The sequence below is a fragment of the Solanum dulcamara genome, chromosome 1 (assembly GCF_947179165.1).
Source record: "Solanum dulcamara chromosome 1, daSolDulc1.2, whole genome shotgun sequence".
NCBI classification, from domain to species: Eukaryota; Viridiplantae; Streptophyta; class Magnoliopsida; order Solanales; family Solanaceae; genus Solanum; species Solanum dulcamara.
Genome location: NC_077237.1, coordinates 80,946,177 through 80,971,888, shown reverse-complemented (window position 1 = coordinate 80,971,888; position 25,712 = coordinate 80,946,177). Strand labels below are relative to the sequence as shown.

Here is a 25,712-nt window from a genome sequence, read left to right as displayed (position 1 = left end):
AAATAAAATTATTAAATAATTAGTAAAGACAAAATGAGAAGAAAAAAAAGTAACAATGCGATTACACCAAATCAATCATTAAAAAAATGAGATTTTTTATTGTTATCTAACAATGAATTTAACGATACGAAATAATAAAATTTAAGTAACAATCAAAATAAATACGACACAATAAAATGAATTTTCCGCAAGTCAAACGCAGACTTAATTTCCCACTTTAGCCTATGCTGTTTTTCTTTTCTATTTATAATAGAGCCTCACCAAATCTCTCTTGTTGAGAATAACACACAGCTCTCTAGTTTAAGAAAATGGCCAGCTCTTTCCTTCTATTTCCAATAGCCAAAAAGTTATTTTCTTGATTTTATTTTCTTCTTTTCCTTTCCACATTTAGTAAACGGTAGTTCTAATTTTTATTTGAACTTGTTTTTCCAAGCTAGAAGGTAAGGTAGCACTTATAACTGGTTGTGCTAGTGGTATAGGAGCAGCCACAACTAAACTTTTTGTTTAACATGGTGCAAAGGTAACAATTGTAGATATTCAAGATGATCTCGAAAATTCATTAGTAAATAAAATTAGCACAGAACACATAATGTTTATCCATTGTACTGTTTCAATTGATTCGGACGTCAAAAATATTGTTGATGCAACAATTGCAAAAATAGATAAGCTAGACATAATGTTCAGTAATGCTGGTATAGCAGGTAAGCCAATTTTCAGCATCTTAGAAATAGATTACGACATAATTAAGCACGTGCTTGATGTAAACGTTGTTGGAGCTTTAAGAAATGCAATTTTGGGACTTTCAAAGAACGTTGAAGTCAAATTAAGAAAATATGGAATAAAAGTTAATTGTGTTTCTCCTTATTACATTAGTACACATTTGGTGCTAAATGGATGTGGAATAGACAAACATATGGCTGATGAATTGTTTGCACAAGGAGGGAATTTGAAAGGAGCTTTACTAGATGGAGAGGAAGTGGCAAAGGCAAGCTATATTGGCAAGTGATGATTCCAAATATGTAAGTGGTTTGAACCTAATTATTGATGGTGGTTTTAGCACCACAAATGTGGCTATAGCAGAGGTCAATAAAAAAATTTCATCAACTACAAATGATTAGGGCATGATCAGCTTATGTAGTAGTATTCAAATGATCAATCAAATCATTTGATTGAAACCACCATCTAGCTACTCTAATTATATTTTTAGTCCCTCAATGAATTTTTTGCATTTTTTAAATGTCATTTACTTCTTCTTTTTTTTTTTGTAATTATATGCTTGCTTATTCATTTATTAAATATTTATAGTCCTACTTACGTCACATTTCAAGTTTCTGTCTCACTCGTGTCAAGTAAAGCATTATATTAGAAGTTGCTACAATTTACAATAGCAACAATAACATATACAATGCAATAACACATGTAGGATGTAGAAAAATAATTACAATTTATACAACCTTTTATACAAATACAAGTATATGAAGTTATTAATAATATAAATGTGCAATCGTAGACTGAGGGAGCATTAATAAAACTAATTTGGATCTAATATATAGTCTTAGATAGAGGGAAACATTTGGGATATATATTGTTGAAAATATAATAAGAAGCAAATTGAATATACATTTTGAAGGTTTTTGGATATGATTTAGGATAAATAATTGGACTGATTTTCAAATTGAAAATTCGAGTTGTCAGGCGTATACTGATGAAAATAAAATTCGTCTTCTGTTTCTGAATCATGTATACCAGTACATATAAATGAAATTTTGTGTGTGATGTAAGCAGATATACAATATATATACATACACATTAGGGTTTTGTCCATGAAATAAATTCAGAAAACTCTGTTATTGAAGTTTTAAGATTTGGAGTTTGACATTTGATATTTGAAAAGTGTTGGCTAAATCAAATAGGTATTGTTGCAATAACTTACAAAAATATTTAGGAAGTTAAATTTGAAATTTGAAGAAATGCATGTTACGTTACATGAAATCAATTGGAATCTTATTTCAGTGCTTATATTCATGCAAATATATGAATAACTTATACTCAATAAATAAGAGTTACGTATTTTTGTATTTTAGTTCTAGAAAAAAGAAGTTATTTATTCAAAGAAAAAACATATGGAAAATATAACATAAAGGGGTTATCATTTCAATTCAACCTGTGGAGGAAATATTATTTCCCAACTCTTAAATGTTAAGGGGGGTGAAGTGGAATATAATTGACTCCAATTTTATGACAAATTAGCGAAACTTGTCTCTAATTGGAGATGAAAATACTGTTACAAATCTATCACAAATATTTGTGACGGAGTCATTATTTCGACACAATTTTTTAAGACAAGCAACTATGTGATGATCGATTATTGTCACAAAATTCGCTAGAAAATAGAATTTGTGGCGAAATTCTGATGGATTCTTCCGTCACAAATCTTGTTTTTTTTTGTAATGTAGTTAATAATAGCAGACGGTAGCAGTTCATTAGTAATGAAAGTAAATGAAATTTCAGTGAACTAACAACTTTGTAAAAGATATTTTAATATTACTAAGACTTTATAATAGATTTTAATTATTCAGATAGAATATCATTTTCATTGAAGATGCGGTCACTGAAATCAGCAACCTTCTTTTTAGACCTTTATAGAGTGAGATTTTCTGAAGGTTTACTTCCATTGAATAACGCCTAAAGGAGGATAACACACGAATGACTCTTAGCCTTTAGGTGTTGATACAATTGCTTTTTAATTATGTCACGATCCAAAATCGGGTGTGATGATACTTGTTCTTTTCCACCAAAACAAGTCAGCCTAACCCAACCCATACGGATAATAAAACGGAAGCAATTAGACTGAAATCATATATAAATGCGGAAGACTTAAATAATCTCAACTAACTCCCAAAATCTGGTTGTCACGTGTAGAAGCCTCTATATAAATGCGAAAATGAAAGATAAGTACAAGCCTCAATGTCTTTGTTTCTTAAATAGAAAAACGCATAGTAAAAAGGACAAGGAAGATCTTAGGACATCAATCAGCTACCTCTCAAGTCTCCTCGAAGCCTCAGATAAGGATAAAGGAATACAAAATCACGGTCCGGGCTCAGAACCTACACAAGTGTAGAAGAAAACAGTGAGTACCAAACAACACGATACTCAGAAATTCAACTAACAAAGCAAGACAAATTTAATAGAACACTAAAGCTCTTTTTATTCCAACCGAATCTCCTCAACTACAAACCTACACAGAAATCAGCTCAATCTAGATTACATAATTCATATGTCACGCAGATCAATAATAGCTCACCAGTCTCACCAAAAAAGTCATATCAATATCAAGTATGCCAATCATAGAGACAACAAGGGATATGTATCCGTTGTAACTCGTACCAGAACCCATGGGAGACACACAAGGTCCATGTATCCGCCTAAACCATTTTTCATGGGCATAATCATCAATCACCAGAACCATTTCCCATTGGCATCGACGGAACCATTTTCCATCGACATAATCATCACTGTGATTGGCATACTTAAGGTCAAGAACTTTACATTTTCGATCACAAAAATAACACACATTGCCTTTTTATTAATCTTGTTCTTCATTAAGGTTATTTCACATGATTAGAGTCCCATACCTCTTCCCATTACTCTCCAACATACATACGAAAGGATATTCAAGAGTTCTATGAGATTTATGGAGGTTTAGAAGTTCACTTGCCTTAATCAATAATTGATCAATCACATACTTGAGCCTTTTCCTTTCGAATAGTGTCCAAATCACCACAATCTAATCAAATAATGATTCACAATCAAATTTTGGAACTAATGAAACCAAAATCATGAAATTCAGGCAAAAGGGTCGAAACAACTCAAAAATCCAATTCCAAAAACGAGACTCAAATCTGGAAATTTTTATATGAAAATAATCCCCAAAGTATTTGAAATTCATTAGTGAAAATTATTTCAAAAATGGAGTTGTAATCAACTCATAATCACCATTTTATCCAAGTTCTTGAATAAAAACCCCCATTTCTTAAAATTAAAATTACTGATTTGAGGTTAAAATCAAGATATAATCGATGGGTAATGAAGATTATACGTCAAAATAACTTCCCCCATAGTTTTTCCATAAAAATTCTCTGGAATCGCCACCCACGAGCTCCCAAATCACAAAAATTATGAAAATGACCTATTTTTCGTCTTTAGAAAATGTGTATTGCTTAGGTCAAATTTAGCCTCCGCAATCGCGATCGGGTGTCTCCGAACGCGGAGAACAATGGTTAGATTTCATTGCGAATACGGCTGGTCTTTTGCGAATGCGAGGACCAACAAGACTGACCCTTCGTGAATGTGGACAACCTCTCATGAACGCGAAGGTCATCATACAGGATCCTTCGTGAACGCGGACGAGGGTCCAAGAACGAGAGTAAGAGCTCACACCATATCACTGTACAATAACTACACTTAGCAAAACAAATTACCGAATGGATCCTCGAGATTCATTTGGGATCCCGTGCACACAAACCAAACATGCTTACTTACTAAATTCGATGGTTCAGACTCAATAGAACCATCAAAATTTGAATTCGAGGTCTCCTTGATCCGCAATTCGTTTAGTCGCAACCAAATTCATTTAGGACTCCAAAAGATCAAAATGCCCTCAGAGCTCCTGAAAAATGCACTGAAATTCTTTCTAGGCCTAAAGTCATCCCCCGAATCCAATGAAGTCTTTGAAATTCCATTCTGAGCATTCAAACTTCAAATGTTGACCATATTCAACTCAACAACAATAATACAAACAACAACATACTTAGTGAAACCCCACTAAGTGGGATTTGGAGAGGGTAAAGTGTACGCAGACCTTACCACTACCTCGAGGAGGTAGAGAGGCTGTTTTCGAAATATCCTCGGCTCAAGTGCCTCAAACCTAAGTTTTTTTTAAAAATAATAATAAATAAATAAAAATAAAAAATTTAAAAATGAAGAAAGTATGACAGTGAATAAGCAAAACAATTGTAAAGTCTACCAGGAAGAAATAATAACAACCATTGAATAATGTGATAATAGAAACACGATACACAACATAACATGATAAACGTCCACTAACCTTCACCCCTACTAGCCCTCTACCCTAATACGCGTCATCCACTCCTTTCTACTTAGGGTCATGTCCTCGGTAATATGGATATGCGCCAAATCATATATAATAACCTCTCCCCAATATTTCTTCAACCTACTGCTACCCCTCCAGTGATCCTCTACAACTAGCCTCTCGTACCTTCTCACTAGGGCGTCAGCGTCCCTCTTTTGCACATATCTAAACCATCTCAGCCTCGGTTCCCTCATTTTGTTCACCATAGAGGCCACTCCTATCTTCTCCCGAATAACCTCACTCGTAATCTTGTCGCTCCTAGTATGCCCGCACATCCATCTCAACATTCTCATCTTTGCAACATGCATCTTTTGAACATGAGAATTTTTGACTGGTCAGCACTCCACTCCATATAACAAGGACGGTCTAACACGACTCTATAAAACTTTCTTTTTAAGTTTGGGTAGAACCTTCTTATCATACAATACTCCAGAAGCAAGCCTCCATTTCATTCATGCTGCCCCAATGCGATGTGTGACATCACTGTCGATGTCCCCACTATTCTGAAGTATACACCCAGGAAACTTAAAACTTTCTTTCTTGGGGATAGGTTGTGTGGAAAGCATCACTTCCACGTCCATTTCATTTACCACATCACCGAATTTGAACTCCAAATACTCTATTTTGGTCCTGCTCAACCTGAACCCTTTGGACTCCAAAGTCTCTCTCCAAACCTCCAACCTAGCATTAACTTTATCTCGTGTCTCATTAACCAATACTATATCGTCTGCAAATAACATACACCAAGGCACATCCTCTTGAATAGACCACACCAACTCATCCATCACCAAGGTGAATAGGAAAGAATCTAGAATCAAAAACTCAATAAATTCCAACTTAGGACCTTAAATCCACGACGTCACTCCAAATTTGATTCCATCAACTCGCCTAGACTAAATCCCACATTTTAGAGATAATGGAATCGACTTAATTCCATTTTGAGACTCAAAACTTTGAAAGAAATCAAAAACCACCATAAGCAACTTAAGCATTCAAAACTCAAAGCTTTCCAAAAATCTTAACTTTTCAAGTTATTTCACCGAACCAACTTTATATACTGATAAAACATCACTCGGGGCAACTACTGGATGGCTAAAATGGTTATCTTATGAAAATTACCAAAAATGACTTTCAGAGTTATTAAATTATCCACCACTAAAACCCATGTTTGTCCTCGAACAAATAGTAAAAGAGAGAAGAATACTCAAAGTTATAAAGAGCCCGAGGCATAATTTTCAAGTCACAAACTAACCCATTGACTTAATTGAAACCCTCTAAACCACAACATACCATCAGGACAATCTTTCATCACATAACCACAATAGAGTTCTGAACCAATACCGGCGATAAGCCAAAGTGAACCTGAACTAGCCACCTCACTCATAATACACAATCATCAAAATTTTTGTCAAGATTCCATTATCACAATCAAATTTTTCCATGAGCTTACACCTCCTAGCGAACGACACACCTAAGTATATAAACCTCTAACAACACTATCAGAAATGGTAGATCAGTAGTTGTGATTGTAACCAACCCTTAAAAGCGGTAGCACTAGATCCAATGGCCCCCATACTCAATTATACATAGCCAGAATGTGAATTCGATGATGATGTGTATAATTAGACTGTCGATCATTGTAAATGTCTATGGTAGCTCTTCTATAAGTTCTCATAAGTAAGATGGCTCTTGTAGATCCACTAAAACACTTCAACTGCCCTAAAGCAACACGAAATCTGCTATATATGAACTAACCAAGTTTGCACAAGCATCCTACCCTACCAAGCATTGCAGGATCGGTACATTGATCTACCATGAGGAATCCATCCACGAAAGTGGGAACACACGTGACCATATGTAGCGAATCATACTCCAGACCATGTCTAAAATGAAGTAGACTATCAGATTGAAATGTACGAAACCAAAGGAAAATACCATAAAATACTCCTTCTAAAGTGCCCCTATCAAACATTTCCATTACTGTCACGACCCAAGCCTAGGGCCTAGACGTGACATGGAGAATGAGGAACCCGAAAGTACCTTAAACAAGCCTCTTAGCATTCTTTTAGCCTTTCATAGGTAATGATGATAAATAAACAATCGGAAATCATAATAGTAAATCTTCAACTTACATATATCCAATAATACCTCTAACTTTTATATTTAACGGGGCTAAGACAAGTCCCTAGCTCACCCACAATCATAATAGAAGAAATGCCATAGTAAAATATCTCAACATATCATAAGCTAGAAATATAAAGGAGTATTATTCCCGGAACATGGGAACTAACCAAAAGTAGTCTTCAACGGAATCTCAACTAGCCAAATGGAGGAGAACGAAGAGGAGCATTGGTCCCTACATGGTGATATCATGTAGGCAAAAGAATATGCGTTAGTATTTTGAATGTACTAAGTATGTAAAGATGCATGAACATTAAGGAAACATTAAAACATTTATGTAATATGGAACATAATGTAATGCATGCATAATAAATCATATAGATATCCTTTAAAACATTCATTTTGTGGAAAAATGACCATAACCAACATTTAAGACCATGCGAGCTATTACATGGAATCCAACATAACCCCCTATGTTGGCCGGGGAGACTACTTGCCAGGTAGAACTCCGTCAACTTCATTCATTTCTTTAACTTTAACTTTAAGGGCTTTCATGGATCCATTAGCCTAAGCCTACAAGGGCTCCTATGTTGGCACATAGTTAATGAGACAAGGGGTTTCTACTAGGATTCCCTTACCGAATTCCACCTCAATGACCCATTCGGTGCTAAGTCAATCCCATGGAATAGTTTAATACTTCAAAATAGTCATAGCATATAGCTTGAGAATTCAAACATCATATTCGGTAGAATAGCTCATTAAAACATTTGGTAATTCAAATATGCAAGAATTGTCCTTATTGCATAAAGAATCCATCATTCATATCATTTCATCATTCTTTTATTTTATAAGACTCCCTTTTGATCATAGATATTGCTTTCATAAACATTCATTTGGAGTCAAGACTTTCAAGTCAAACTTCATTGAAAATATAGTAAAACTAGGTGGGTTCAAATCACTTCAACTTGCAAACATGTATGTAAATAAATATGCATAAATACATTGAAATCCATTAATTAAAAATCATATTTTAACCAACCTACCATAAATTTCAAGAACCTTTAAACAGATAAATAGATAAATTACTTACAATCCATCAATTCATACATATGAAATCATGTTGCATCAAAATAGACCAATAATAATTAGTTTAACCATGATTCATGCTATTAAGAATAAATAAGAATTACCCATAAGAAAATATTACTTGAAATCAAGAGATTTAATTGAAAGAGTTTTTGGACTACATGAGTGGAAGAACCCATGGATAAACACCCACATAACTTAGAGTAAAACTTACAGAAAATAAACATAATTTATTATATAATTAAAATACTTTAGGCATGAGAATGGAATGAATACTCTCATTGAAGCCTTACATACCTGGAATCCGAAGTTTTAGTCGGAACAGAAAGATTTAATGAACACTCTCGAGTCCTATCTTTTCTCCTCGCCGGAACGTTTTGTGTACTACCCGGAGTATATGAATAACCGGAATAGTATTTCTTCACTACTAAGAACTAAAACTATATTTGAGAATGAGTAAAGAAATGTATAGAGAGAAGAGTTGCTTAAGAAAGCTTGATGAATAAAATGAGGAAATAAGGTGGGTATTTATAGGTGTAGAAGAGGGACCTAACAATAAATAAAAATAATTACAAAAGATGATCTTGAAAATTCAATTGAGGATTTTGATGTCATGGATGATGTCAAAGGATTATAGATCTTTCCATGGTAGGTGAGATGAGTTCTCTTTAACATAGTACTCTTTTTCGGAGCTGTGTTTGAATAAGATAAATTCCTTATTAGGATTTTGTATCTCATAAAAATTGTAGATATGGAAGTCTAGTTTTATATAGTTCAAGAATCAACTAATTCGGAGCAACCTACAGTGAGATATGATTTTTCTTCTATAAATACTCCATTACATCACAACATCCTGTCTTACAATAATTAATTTATTTGACCTACTTAACCTCTGAAACTTAAAATATGATCTTCACAAAAGTTGTAGGTAATGATAATGAGGTTACTTAAAAATTTGAATCACCTAATTTGGACCATCCTATAAAAAGTTATGCCCAAATTACAGAGGCTGTATTCTTATTTTTTTTGGCGAGAATTAAAACATCGTATACAACGTTTTTAGGGGATGTTACAATTACAATCATAGACATGCTCGTTTTATCAACTAACACATACTTCTTATCGTACTCCGTTGAAGCTGACACTCTTAATATTAATAGAACATGATAACCACATCGGCTTTTTACCTTACTCTCAAATTGTCACTAGTATTAAGGTCCTCTTAGCGACACATTATTGTCTCTGAAATTTCAAACTATGACCCTCTATCTTTCCATTTAAGCATTCCATGACAGGTACAGATCCCACCCAATGCTAATAATACAAATTCCAAATCTCATAGTAATTTCTCATTGAGATAAAACTATTGAATCACACCCAATATCAACTCCACACAATCTTTCACTTACCCAGCTTCAACTACTATTCAAATCATCATATACTCCATGCCAAAACTTAGAAAAATTCTTAGTCACCTCAATAGTTCTGTATACTATCGGTACATAATCTCTATTTACCATCAAATGTCCATGTAACGCATCACAACAGTTTATGTAGGCCCATCAACAGAGTTATCATCCCAGCTTAAAATCGTCAATAACCATGTAGCATTATAAGCCCTTCCTGTAGCGCACCTGTAAGTCACCTACCATAATTTGAATAATCTGATCCAATTTAAAAAGGCATAATCTCTCACACAACACTTTTTATCACCCAAATCAATACTAAATCTTCAAAAAAGTAGCCGACAACCCTTCATAAATCTATGACGAACCAACAAACCTTGCATTATCATATGTAAACTTAAAGGCAAAATTCATACAATCCCTAACTTTCAACTAAGGATCTACACGTGATGTCTTATTTCTTCACATTTCTTAACTTGTATCTATCACACAATTTTCCTAGGACATTCAAATTCTTAACTCATACTCATGACCCAATCCTAAATACTTGAATTCTTTAATGCACTATACTCTTATTTCTTTCCTTAACTCATTTATCATTATTATTTATTGGACAAGAATCCACATAATATTACCTTTTACTTTAAAATAAACTCCTCAAATGAAGACTCTATTAAGTTCTTTTACAATTAAAAGTAATAAACTCTACAGCCCAGACCATGCACCAGTCTTTCCAAATGAACAATGATCGACACAATCAATCATTTCTTACCTTGCCAACCCATTTCTCAACAAAATCAACTACCACGAATGTAGACTTACCTCCTTATCAATTGACATTAGCCCTTACCTTGAAGATTTTATGAAATCACATACCTTAGCTTATCATTAAACTCTTACACATTGATCTTACCATGTCCCTTATTAGGAACCCAAGTTGTGCCAGTCATCAAACTCGAAACCACTATATAACTTACCACAATACTAGTGGTGAATGTCTGTAGACTCCACTCTCGAAGCATTCAACCCGACTGATGAACATCAGATACTATTATTATAACCAGAGCGAAAAGGATGAAGTCACATGTTTTCAAACCCAACTCTCCAACATCCCTGAAGTTAAATTCTTGAACTTTGCAATCAAGGTAAGTAGTTTTACTCTCGCCTCATTCCGAAGGACAAACTACATCCCATTGATTCTGCCTTGATAAGTTGAAATTATTGTCAATTCTACTCGAATGGTTTCCAACAAATCATACAATTTTTCATATATCACTACGCTACTCCTCAAGTAGTAGCAACCGCAACCTTAGATATTTGCAAGTTTTCATTATCATACTAGATCCCTTTAATAAAAAAATATTACCACACAGTTGCATCCTAATCATAGTCCGTCCCGCAATGTTATTACCATACTCAACAACCCTTGCTATCATCAAGAAGTTAACCTTATCTTCGATGTGATAACTCAACCTCGCTATACAGTCTATTTTCGTGAATTAACAAATTTCCATACGTACTTTCTCGCTAGTATACTCACTTGCCTTTACACAGGTTTTTTTTTAAAATTTTCCTCATAATATATAGAAATAAAAGTAAAAGTACAAGGAGGGAGACATAAAAACCTTACCTCCAAATCTAAGTTGGATGATAAGCCGGTTAACCTATTAAGGTCGACTAACTTACCTCTGATACAAAATGGTGCTATCTAGGTACTAGAAAAGCGTTAAATCAATGAAAGGACTCCTCTACGTACAAAGGGACTAATAAAATAAAAATAAATCGGCTGACTTTTTTAGGGTCGCTCGATTAACATTTCCAAGTGTCCGTTCGAATTGTAATTTCTTGGGCTCTGCAGGTGCTGGTTCAAAAAATCCAAGATCAGCCTCACAACTCTAATACAAGGCTCAAGGTCAGTATAACTAAACCAAAAGACACCCAATAGTAAACAAAATTGAAAAACTAGTTTCAGTTTTGATTGCCATTGAGTGTGGCTCCAAGTATTGGGTATTGTGTTGCTGGTCTGGATTTGTTGATGCTGGACATGGCATGTGCAGCTGCATCTTTTTTCTGATGCTCCAGCAACCTGCAAAACATGAGGTGCTACCATTTGCCAACACAAGTAAAAGGCAAAAAAACAAAATTTGTTGTTGTATAGCAAAATCTGATTTTGTTGTTGAATTTCTGGGACTTGCAGCTATGTATACTTGATGTTGTTGATAATTCATGATTCTTGAGTGTTGAAAATCTGATAGATGGCTTGTGTAACTTTGTAATGTGTCTTGTTGGAATTTTGTTGGTGCTGGAGAGAATGCTGGAGATTTTGCAGCTTCTGATGATCCAGCAGCCAGAAGGGCTGCTGCACTTCTGTAGTGGATGCTTGGATTTGTAGTTGGTCCTTGTGTTGCAGCTTCATCTTCTAAGTTTGCAACTTCAGCTTCAGTTCTGTGGTTGAGTTGTTGTTTGGTGTGTGGTTGAGTAGTCGTTTGGTGTTGTGTTCCTGTACAATCAAACAACCAAGAACTAACAAGCAATCATTTGTGTGTGTTGCAGGCTGCTGCCTTCACACAGGTTCACTTATTAGATATTTCTTTACCTATAAGCTCTTCGTTGCAATATTAACCTACTCCTTTTGGATTATAATGAAGTTGTTAGTCCCCAATCAGATCCTTGCTATACACTTCACACTTAAACACACTAATACCATATCAAGATCCACCGCTATTATGTTCCTTATAAATAATGCCCAACTTAAATGTATGTAGTAATAATCAATTGGTTTCTCAGATGTGACTGCACATTAATCTCATTAGTCGAGTAGGTGAAATAACTAATAACTCCTTAAGTAGCTAGTATTCGCATTTGACAATCGATGTCTCCGCTTTCATATATCACTAGTACCACATTGTGAACTTCTGCTAGATCTACCACTAGAACACATCATACCCAACAAGAAGTTCGTACTCTAATAACCCATATATTTTCACTCCTTGAGTGAATGCAACACATTACCAAAACCGTTTAGCCTATGACTGAAAGTGATATGCACCCTTTCGTAGGTCAGGTCGATAGCAGAAGTAACACAACCCATATACCTAACCAAGTAAATACAATACCGTGATAGTAATTGTATTATAGCCCTTCTTGATAAACACCCATTCTATAAAACCACAGTAGACATTCTGATCCCGATTGGTGCAACATCCTTCTCATCATACACTAAGCAATCCATTCTTGTTAGGATAACTTTACTAACTGTAATCTCCAAAGTTACAGTGCTCATTAAATAATTATTACCGTAATTAAATCATTCCCAATTATCGAACCACATCAGCTATCGTATAAGCCATACAAACACTATTCCCAGTGTAAACCATTGTTTATCTATATCATACGAATATCCTTAAGATACATCGTTGAACCATAAACTTACTTAATCTCTGCGAAGCATATAACATTTCAAGTCTGACCACACATCCTTTTCATAAGTCTATCACTTTCGCGTGAGTACCAACTCTAACTTCAAAATCCCACAATGACATTCCAACTACATGCATGCAGAACCAAGTACGAGTCATCACTATAAGTAAGAGAATAAAGTGAATCAATTGAAATTAGATCGGACTAAGAAAGCATGATAGAGAATCAAAAAGTGAAGATTTTTTCTAAAAGTCACCATAGCCTCTCGAAGATAAGTAATGTACGTCTCCACACTGATCTTTGAGACTCTATTAGACTTGAATTGTACACACTGTGACCTATGAACTTGGGGATGTGATACCATTTTGTCACGATTCAAAATCGGCTATGATGAGACTTGTCCTTTTCTACCAGAATAAGTCAGCCTAACTCAATTCATACGGATAATAAATTAAAGTAACTAAACCGAACTGATATACAAATATGGAAGACTTAAATAATCTCAACTAACACCCAAAATCTGGTTGTCACGTGTACAAGCCTCTACATAAATACAAAAATAAAAGATAGGTATAAGCCTCGATGTCTTTATTTCTCAAATAGAACAAAGCATAGTTAAAGGGACAACAAGAGAGACCGTCGAGCATCAATCAACTACCTCTCAAGTCTCCTCGAAGCATCAAATAAGGATAAAGGAATACAAAATTATTGTCCGCACTCGAAATCTACACAAGAGTAGAAGCAAGGAGTGATACCAAATAATACGGTACTCAGTAAGCCAACTAACAAAACAAGATAAATCTAAGAGAACAATAAAGCTTCTTTCATTACAACGAACCTCCTCAACTACAAACCTGCACAGAAATCACCTCAATCTAGAATACATAGTTCAAGTGGCAAGCAAATCAACAATAGACCATCAGTCTCACCAAATAAGTCACATCAATATCAAGTATGCCAACCACAGAGACAACAAGGGATATGTATCTGATGTAACTCAGACCGAAATTAATTAAGGACGCACAAGGTCCATATATCCATCAGAACCATTTCTCATGGGCATAATCATCAATCGCCAGATCCATTTCCCATCGGCATCTCCGAAACTATTTTCCATCAGCATAATCATCACTCGCCAGAACCATTTTTCATCGACATAATCATCACTTGCCGAAACCATTTCACATCGACATAATTATTAATGGATCTCATCACAATGTTATCAAATCAATGCAAATAAGCATGTTCACACAAATAATAAGAATATTATGGTGTTCACAATCATAACACAATTCATATCAAGACAATTCACGTCACAATGTCAATAGTATATCAACACCAATATTTACATCATTCACATTAATATAAGTCATTGAAGTCTTCTTTTAATTTCTCTCTTTGTCACATAATTAGGATCAATCAGTGAGAAACTACTTCAAGCCAATTTCCACTATCAATAATGAGCAAATAACAGTTTCATTAAGTTTACAAGCACATTATGACTATCATAGCATTTCATCGAATTCACATTAATTTTAAGGCAATAACTTTACGTTTCCAATCACAAAAATAGCACACATTGCCTTTTTATTAACCCCATTATTCATTAAGGTTATTTCACATGATTAGAGTCTCATACCTCTTTCCAATACTCCCCAACACACATACGAAAGGATATTCGAGAGTTCTATGAGATTTACGGAGGTTTAGAAGTTCACTTGCCTTAATCAATATTCGATCAATCACATACTTAAGACTTTCCCTTTCTAATAGTGTCCAAATCACCACAATCTAATCAAACAATGATTCATAATAAAATTCTAGAAATAAAGACACCAAAATCATAAAATTCGGGCAAAAGGGTCAAAACGACTCAAAAATCCAATTTCGGAAATGAGACTATAATCTGGAAATTTTTATATGAAGATGATCCTCAAAGTATTTGGACTCCATTAGTGATAATCATTTCCAAAATGGTGTTGTAATCTATTCATAATCACCATTTTATCAAAACCCAAGTTTTTGAACAAAACCCTCTATTTCTTGAAATCAAAATCACTGATTTGAGGTTAAAATCAAGATATAATCAATAGGTAATGAATATTATAGGTCAAAATAACTTATCTAGTAGTTTTTCTACAAAAATTCTCTTTGGAATCGCCACCCACGATCTCCCAAATCACAAAAGTGGTGAAAATGACTTATTTTTCGTCTTTAGGAAATGTTTACTATACCATCATGTCTGCGAATGTGTAACATCCCTCAAAAATGCTCACAAGTGCTTTAAGAATGCTTTGGAATTAGACCGCTCATGTAACGCCTTATCCTTAATCTTTTTGGAAAATCTGAGTTCAAAATATTGATTAGGGAGTCAAAACCTGCAGAAAAATAGTTTTGGTGGATTTTTAGCACCCGTAGATTTAAAAATAGATTTATCAAAAAACTACACAAAACAGAAAGGTCCGCGACAAGTCCGCGTCGCGGACCTGGTAAGGATTTTTTGGCCGAGTTGTATTTTTAATAAGGGTGTTTTAGACTTTTTCTAAATTATTAGCTAATGAACCTGGACGTCTTTAGGACCTAATTCAACTCTATAAATTAACTTAAACCTCTAATTCTATTCATTCTTCTACAATTCACCTACTCAAATATTTCTCTCTCTACAAAAGACTCTCAAAGACTCCATTGAAGAATTCAAGTAAATTCACTCAAGCTCTCCATCAAAACTCTCAAGTTCTTCCAAATTATTTGGTGTTCTCACTTAAGGTATGTGAGTACTGATTCATGGATTCTTTCATCCATGAAGCCCAATCAATTTCTCAAGGTTTTCTATTAAATTAAAGTTTGGTATTTTATGGATTTTATGATCTCTATTCCTATTGCATGAATTTTGATTCAAAGTATGTCATGAGTCTATTTTGATATAAATTGATGGTTATTGCATTAAATTGAAGAGTTTTTCCATGACTTCTCCTATTTTGATCTCTAGGGTTCATGATGAAAATTATGAGTATTTTCAATTATACTTCCTAATGATATTATCTATATGAATTATATATGGGTTGATATAAAGTTTATGATCATGCATGTTTTCAAGTCAATTACATGATTTTCAAATCAATTGATCATGCATTCATGCCTTACTTAAATTTCAAGTATAAGCTATGATCATGAATTTTCAAATATGAATTATGATTATGTATTTCAATTATGATCATAGACTATAAGTGTGTTTCGAAGGATGATTTTCATGCAAGTTATGAAGTAAGGTGACTTAGGGCCGTATGTGGTGACCTAAGGCCAAACGATATGAATTATGCAAATATGAAAGAACAATTCTCACATTACAAGTATGTTATGAAAATGAGCTACTCCATGATTTCAAACCTAGGATAATGACTATGATATATGAAATTATGATTTCTATATTATATATGTATTTCGTGGGATTTGACTTAGCACCGAATGTGGACTTGAGGTGGGAGCTCGAAATACGGGGTCCTTATATAAAGTCTCATGTCTCATAACTACGTGCCACCGTAGGATTGCCTTCATGGCCTAGCTAGTGGATCCACATATAGTATATGCATGACCCATTTAGCGGGGTAGAGTCTACCTTGGCAAGTAGATTCCTCTTTTTCTTCGTTGTATGGGGAGACAACGAGATTCCATGTTATAGCTCGCATGGTCTTATTGCCAGTTATGATTCCTATACCACATATGTATGATCTCTTAGGTATGCTATGATTTTAAATTATGCTTTATAAATGCTTTGATCAATATGATTTTCTTATGTCTTTACTTACCTCATCTTACCATGTGATTTGCTTGACCATTGCATTCCATGATTTACGTTGCATGTCACGACCACATACTTAGTACATTCCAACGTACTAATGCATACTTTTTACCTACATTATCTCATAATGTAGAGGTCGAGGTTGAAGATCACAATCATCTACGTGGCTAGTTAAGCTTTCCTATCCAGCAGTTATGGTGAGTCCTCATTTATCGGAAACTAGTTATCGAGTTAGTTATTATTTTCAAAGACTTTTGCTATGTTTCATATTGAGGGTGAGCTAGGGACATCTCTTAGTCCCTGCCCATATTCACGAGTAGATGCATCTAGTTGGACAAATATTTTGAGCTTATGTTGTCATGTGTCGTTCTTAAATATTTATTCATGATTTAGACTCTCTTATGATGTTTCCATTTTTGCTTTACCTTATGTATGCTTATGATATGTACAAGAGGCTTGGTTGGAGCCCTTTGGAGTTTCGATCGCCATGTTACGACTAGGCCCTAGGTCGGGTCATGACAAAATGTGAATATCAATGGTTAGGCTTCATCGCGAACGCGACGGGTCTTCCGCGAACCCAAGGACCAATTAGACTGACACTTTGCGAACGCGATCAACCTCCCGCGAATACGAAGGTCATCATGCAGGACCTTTATCGAATGCGGTCGAGGGATCTGCGAATGCGAAGAGGAGTTCGCACAAGATCACAGGACAACAACTACCCTTAACACAATAAATTATGGAATGGACCCTTGGAATTCGTTCAGAACGCCGTGCACACTAACTAAATATGCTACCCTACTAAATTCAACGTTTCAAACTCAATGGAATCATCGAAATTTAAATTTGGTGTCTCCTTGATTCGAAATCCATTTAGTCGCAACCAAATTTGTTTAGGACTCAAAAATACCAAAATGCCTCGGAGCTCCCGAAAAATATACTAAAACTCTTCCTAGGCCTAAAATTATCTCCCAAATCCAACGGAGTCATCAAACTTCCATTTAGAGCATCCGAACTTCGAATGTTGACCAAAGAGAACTCTAAGATAAAAAACTCAATAAATTCAAACTTAGGACCTCAAATCCACGATACCATTCCAAATATGATTCCGTCAAATCTCCTGGATAAAATCCCACATTTCAGAGCTAATGGAATCAATGAAATTCCATTTTGAGACTCAGAACTCTGAAAGGCACCGAAAACCACTCTTGACAACTAAAGCTTTCAAAACTCAAAGCTTTCCAAAAATCTTAACTTTTCAAGCGATTTCACCGAACCAACTTCGAATACTGATCAAACATGATCCGAGGCAACTAATGAAAGGGGTAAAACGATCATTTTGCGAAAATTACCAAAAATGACATTCAGGATCATACAAGTCATACCATATTTTAATTCCTTGTTGTTGCTTTTCTTCTATTGTTTTTTTCCCTATTTTACCTTTTGTAAATTATTGAAAAAGTTATTTTTATGAGTTTATAATGAATTAAGGAGATTATGATGAAAATTATTTAAAATATAAATACTATAAAGTGTGAGTTACAAAGAGTGCGGCATACGTTATGCTACAAATTAAATTACAAATTCCAAATTATTTTGAATGAGGTACATAGAAGTATGGTCCCCATCTACAATTACTAACATATTTGTACGTAAATAGACACGTTTCTAGTTTTTAACTTAACAAAAAAGTTAAGGTTTTTAGTCAAAAGTGTGGAAAGTGAATAATTTGACAACTTCTTTTTGTGAAATTTTTTCTTGAAAGGAGAAAAGATCAATTTGATTGAAAATAAGTCAGATTATTTGTTACAATAGGTAAAAATAAACTAAAAAGTGTAAAAGTTAATACCGATGTAAATAGATTAAATTAAATTTATTTACTTTAAAATGCCACTAATCTATTACTGATATTTTACCTTAAAGAGTTTACAGTATACACATTGTAAGTCTAAGAGAATTTTATGCTATCAGATCATCAATAAGGTATTTATATATAGACTTATAGTAACTTACAATAAAAAGTTGGAACATGTAATTTTTAAAAATGTAAAACAATCTACCAATTATAACACATAAAGATGATTTAATAGTATAAAAATCTTTACACCAATCTATATAAGTTAGATCTGTAATTTCAAACCAAAAAATACAATCATTTAAATAATTTAGGCAAATGAAAAAGGTGGGATCTGTTTTTTTTTCTTCTTATAAATATAGCCTCCAAATCTCTTTTGTATACGCAGAAGACACATATATAGCTTGAGATGAGAAAATGACCACTTCTTCTCTTCCATCCTCAATAGTCAAAAAGTCATTTCCTTTCTTTATTTTATTTATTTCCTTTAATTTGTGCTTAGAAAATGATAATACTAATCTCTAATTCAAATTATTTGTATAGGCTTGAAAGTAAGGTAGCAATTGTAACTGGTGGTGCTAGTGGCATAGGAGCAGCCACAACTGGACTTTTTGTTCAATATGGTGCAAAAGTAACAATTGTCGATATTCCAGACGATCTCGGAAATTCATTAGCACAAAAAATACAATATTTGTTCATTGCAATGTCGCGATTGAATCTGACGTTCAATATGCTGTAGATGAAACTGTTGCCAACTTTGGTAAGCTGGACATAATGTTCAGTAATGCTGGTGTAGCAGGTAAGTCAATTTCAAGCATCCTAGATATAGATTACGATGTAATTAAGAACGTGTTTGATGTAAACGTTTTTGGCTCGTTCTTCTGCGTGAAACATGATGATTCCAAACAAAATAAAAGGTTTCCATCATATTCACAGCAAGTACCACGACTGTGTCCTATGGTTTTGGTCAACACACATATACATCATCAAAATGTGCAGTTTTGGGACTTTAAAAAAACATCGGATCGGAGTTGAATTAGAAAAGTACGGAATAAAAGTTAATTGTGTTTCTCCTCATGGCATTGGCACACCACTTGCATTGAACGCGCTTGGAATAGTTGACAGATAAACAGGAGATAAATTGTTCGCAGAAGGAGGGAATTGAAAGGAGCTTTATTAGATGAACAAGATGTGGCAAATGGAGTGTTGTATTTGGCAAATGATGATTCTAAATATGTTTTGAACCTAATTATTAATGGTGGTTATAGCACTACAAATGTGGCTTTAACTGAGGCTTACAATAAATTGTTTCCATCTACTGCTCAACCTCCACCAACAAATACAAAGGCAAATTGAGATTAATCACTCTTCTTCAATAAGTGACCTGGATGAGTCACATTAACTTACCGAACAGTTGCAATCAAATAAAAAAGCAAATTGAAATTATTTATGTGTAGCTTTAAAATATATATAGATATGCATACAAATTTTTAAGGTTAATTGTTTAGTCAGATGTAAACGCCCAACACTAATAAGTATTTATCTTGAAACACTGCCCTTTTCTTCTAAAAAAATAAATAAATCTTTTCTTTCTTTCTTCTTTTAAAACAATAAAAATAAGGGGATAAATATGGAAAAAATTTCAAAATTAATAAAAAAAAAATATTACTGAACATTTTTTACGATAATTTTTATCATAAGGGCCAAAATCATAATCTACATGTAGCTCTAATATCAAAATTTTGAGGCCTAGCACAAAGCTTTAGTTGGTGTTGAGGTTCTGTGTAATGTATTCTATAACTTATTAAATACATGACAGTTAGATCAACAAGCGGGGATAGCTCAGTTGGGAGAGCGTCAGACTGAAGATCTGAAGGTCACGTGTTCGATCCACGTTCACCGCATAATAACATTTTGGAGTTTTCATCAACTTGACACCTGTAAATACAATTGTATCAAGTATGTATTTGCTTGTGTAGGACATGTATCTCTATTTTTTTAATTTTTTTTTTAAAATTTAAATGCCTACTTATGCATATTCAAAATTAGAAGATATAAATGACAGTTGAAATCAAATTAACAGAGGTATTCATATGTTATGCCTAATATTTAACTTCTAAATCATTTGCAGCAATATTGTGGCGGTCCACTAGTCATCCAGAGAGGGTTTATAGTGCGCAATATTATTGATATAGGTATTTTATCATATTATTTCTATTAATTTATGTTTAATATTATGTCTTGAAAAATAATTTTAGAAAATAGTATTTAATGCTAAGCGTAAAACATAGAAAAAAATAATTTTATTTTTCTTGATATTTCAAAAATAACAAGTGAAAAGGAAAATCTATTTGTATGCAACAGCCACATTTTACGTATTCAAATGTTGAAAAAATAAATGATCTTAATTATTTAATTTATATTTAGATTCTAATATAGCATCTTTAACACAATAAGATGTTTATATTAAAATTTTAAAGACTTAATCTTAATAAATATTTTAATATTCAAATATAAATTTAAATTCAGATATCTTAATCTTAATAAAATCAAATGAGGCATAATAGTATCTTGCATCAGGTATGAGTGAAAAAAAGCTACTTAGCTTCTTGTTACTAAAACAAATATGTTACTGAATTTTGAGAAATGACCTAAGTATGTCATTTGTTAATAATTGGGGAATATGTCACTAATTACCCTCACGAAATTGTTTAAAATTTTAAAATATACCTTAATTCACAAACGGCAAAAGCTTTTCAACATGTAACCTATCTTTATCGGAGAAAAGTTTAAATATTTTCTTGAACTTTGTGAAATAGTAGTTCAGATTTGACCCTGTATGTTGAATTAACAAATTATTTTCGAGGCAACAATGTTGCCTCATTTATTTTCGAGTAATGTAATAAAATTTTAGTGTCTCTTAATCTATTGTTTGGTTATATAGAATTGGATAATTTATTTTAGGATTAATAAATAATACTGTGATAAATTATTCCTTCTTCTTAGTGGAATAACAATATCAGAATAACTTATCCTGGAAAAGTATAATTAAAATGATAAAAGTACCCCTTAAATTCTTTTTATTATCACTTTTCACACCAATTTTTACTTATTTAGTGCAGTGCTTGTTCAATTTTTTTTGGGTCTAGTTTTTGTTATCTAAATGAAGTTTTTACCATTTTGTTAAGTTTAGGCTGTTTTGGTGCATTTTTTTGTCAATTTTTTACTGTTGTTTTGATGCAGTTTTGGTCAAGTTTTTTCCATGGTTGTTTTGATGCATTTTTTCCCCCTTCTATGCATTCTTACAAGTTCTCCCAATTTGAATGAACTTAATTTTCGTATAAATAGTTAATTTTTATGTAAATACTTTTTACTGAACACACACTCTCTCAATATATATATATTATTGTATTATAATGTATTATATTATATATACTATATTACCACATAGTTAAACACATAACACACAATCTTGGGAATACGAAAATAATTAAGTTAAATAAGGTGGAGGGTAATTTGTAAACAAACAATTTTTTTTTTAGAAAGTATACAATGCTTACTATTTTTAATACAACAAACCAAACAATCAATAAGAAATAATCTCAGGATAACTAATTCCAGAATAAATAATCCCAACATAACTAATCCCATCTGAACTTGTCTTCAAACCAAACAACCCCTAAAAATCTCTAATTGTATTGCCTCTATCACACAAATTCAAATTAAGCACACCCTCAAGCCTCAAATAATCCCTAATAGAGTCAAATAATGAACAATAAAACCACCAAATTAAATTTCACCTTTGTTGAGACTTAATCATTATAACTTCATCATCAATCCTTTTCAAAGCTCCATATGATTCTCCTAATACTAAAATAAACCTAGGCATAGTAATATTGTGACAATCAAGGGTATCCATAGTGGCTGAGGATCATTACTCTTATAATAAAGGTAAAATGTAGTGACATGAAAAACGCTAAAGACGAAGGTGTGAGGTGAGATTGTTTTAATGAGGTGGTTTTTACCTGGAATTTTTGTGTTCATAATGTGAATGTTGTCAAGGTAAAGTGATAGTGATTTTCAAGTGACATTCTTTAGAGTGGAGAGAGTCAATTGTTATAGAGGTGATTCCTTTAGAGCGATGATGGAAGGTAATTGAAAAAAATGAAATATATGCAATTTCACAAAGTTTAGAAGCAAATATGGATAATTTCATAAAGTTTAATGACAAATTTGAGTTTTTTTTCTCGTATAAAAAAATCCATTTGTTGAAGCTTCCTCATTTATGAATAAAGGCATATGTGGACCAATTTTGTAACATAGGAGCATAGTTTACCCCAACTATATATATTGACAAATTGCATACTTGCATGGGTTATTTTTCAATGTTTTTAATTTTTTTCCTCAAATACTATAAAGTAGGGATGATAATTAGGCAGATTGGATCAAATTTAGAAGGGTCATAATGAGTCAAGATCCAGCCAAACTCAAATTTTCTTGTGTAGTTTACACAAATTTTATAGTGTTAAAAGCTAATTACATCATATCTCGATTCTTTTTTAAATTACAAAAATCTCTTAAATTTGGTGAAATTCAAATACATCCCAAAATGTCTTGATACATCGCATAAAGGAATTTTGTAATTTTTTCAAATAGTAGGGAATTTTAGAGAATATGGTAAAATAAGTTGTGTATTTATGTAATTTTTCCATTTTTATTACTAAGTTTTAACTTTTAATTATTTTATTTGTTCTTTTAAAATATTGTAGTACCTAATAAATTTTTTTCTTTTTTATTATGGTTATATACAACATATCATTTTTTTAAAAAAGTTTTTAAAAATATTTGATAGGATTTCTTATGAATCAATTTGAGTTACATATCAACCTAATTTTTAATGGGTTGAAATGAGTTAGATTGAAATTGATTGAGCTAATAATTGACCCGCCCAAACTTAAACAAGTTGATCGGATTGAGTTAGATTTTTCCACCCTACTAAAAAGCGACTAAAATGACAAAATTCCACAACTTATTTTGTAAACATTTTTTTTTAAAAATCGTTTATCATATAATTACGCAAACTTTCTTGCCGTAAAGATTTCGAACCTTTGCGTCTTTAGGTATAGGCCCCTTCTAAATTATCCCTAATTAGCCATATTCACATGGCTTCTTAATTATCAAGAGTATGAGATTAGCTACCCCATAACTTCTCAAAACATATTTAAGATCACATAATTTAAAGAATAGTTTTAATATATTATATATATTTTATTTTGTATATAATTATAAAGTCTTATCTAAATTTTTAAAATTTTGTGTCAAATAAAACGAAGACACATAAAATAAAACAAAGAAAGTAAATATTGTTTTCGAATAAGTGAGTTAGACGAATTTAGAAATAACAAATGAACTGTTAAGATCAACATGATTGAATCAATAAATAAGTCATTGCCGAATTTTACTTAAAGCATACCTAAGCTAAGATAAACTGAATCAAAATCGAGTAATGGGTCATATCCCAAATCGACCAACTTGACTCATCATTTTTTCAAGTTTCAAACTCACATTCTATAGGCATTGTTTTGTTTTGTTTGCTATTTGATTTTCACATTTATTTGTTGTGATTGATGTTATTTTATTTTAGTAAATGAGAATAGTATTAAACATTTGATGGTATTTTGTTTTATTGATATTTGATTCTTCCATACATTTGGTTTTGTAAATGGGAATAATATTTGATGTTTTATAATAGTACCATACAATACAATAACTTTCTCAATTTTGTTATATCCTCACTTACTATTATGCTTAATATCTTCTTTACTATGGCTAATTTATTTTCATAATTCTACGAGCCTATTTGGCCTAGCGACTGGGAGGTCAAAATTATTTTGTTTTTTGGTAAAATATATTTTTAGAAAAATCAAGATGTTTGGTCAATTAAAGATTTCTGCTTCTTAGAAAAAAAAAGAAGCAGAAGAAAACAATTATTTTTTTCAAAACAAAATGTACCCCTACCATTTATACATTAATTTGTGGAATGATTTTTTAATTTATTTGTCTTGATGTTGTTAATTATATTTAAATCATCATGTTAATATTATATCAATATTTTCTTTGATTTATCTATGTATAATAGTGATTGGAAATTTGTAATATGTACTCTTAAATTAATTAAAAAAAACAATTCTTTTAAAACTTTTTATAGTATATATTTAAAATAATTTCTCTCTCTATAAAATAACTTAATATTAATAGTGCATTGATAGTTGTTCTTTTTCATAATTTGATTCTCAAAAGCACTTTAAAAAAAGATTAGCCAAACACAATATGCTTATCAAAAATACATTTTTTTTTTCAAATGAGTTAGTCAAACACCAATTGCTATTTTTTCAAAAGCACTTTTCTGAAAAGCTATTTTAATAAAAGTGCTTATAAAAATAAGCAGTTTTTACCGATTGGCCAAACTGGCTCTACTTTATTAGTGATCATATAAATTGATACTCAATGAATCAAGATCTCTTGGTCATTTATAAAATAAATAGAAGAAAATGATCCGTTTCAAATCTTTATGTCTAAAACTGAAGATATCTTATGTGCAAAAATAATATAAAATTAATTTTAAGTGACCTACAAAATCAATCCTCCCACGTCAGAAGGGAAAATAATTACCAAATACCATAAACTTATATGCCTTTTGTAGGTGACCAAAAGATCCTCTATAATTCCTCCGTCTGCTATATTTGAATTTTTTTTCTTATTACAATTCATATATAATAATTTTATTTTATATTGAACCTATGTATTTGTCACATACTCTTTTTGTCAAATAATAGTATATAGAATGTTAAAAAACATGAAAGATGGTTGAGT

At 32.5% G+C, this 25,712-nt stretch overlaps 1 non-coding gene and 2 pseudogenes across 1 annotated transcript; all 3 read left to right on the top strand.

Moving 5' to 3' along the window:
* Positions 1-308: 308 nt before the first annotated feature.
* On the top strand, positions 309-1,118 carry LOC129889457 (secoisolariciresinol dehydrogenase-like; annotated as a pseudogene).
* An 18,113-nt stretch (positions 1,119-19,231) lies between these two features.
* Positions 19,232-20,222, top strand: LOC129889448 (short chain aldehyde dehydrogenase 1-like; annotated as a pseudogene).
* A 448-nt stretch (positions 20,223-20,670) lies between these two features.
* Positions 20,671-20,743, top strand: TRNAF-GAA (transfer RNA phenylalanine (anticodon GAA)). Its single transcript has one exon. It is a non-coding gene; the product is annotated as a tRNA-Phe (tRNA).
* Positions 20,744-25,712: the final 4,969 nt, after the last annotated feature.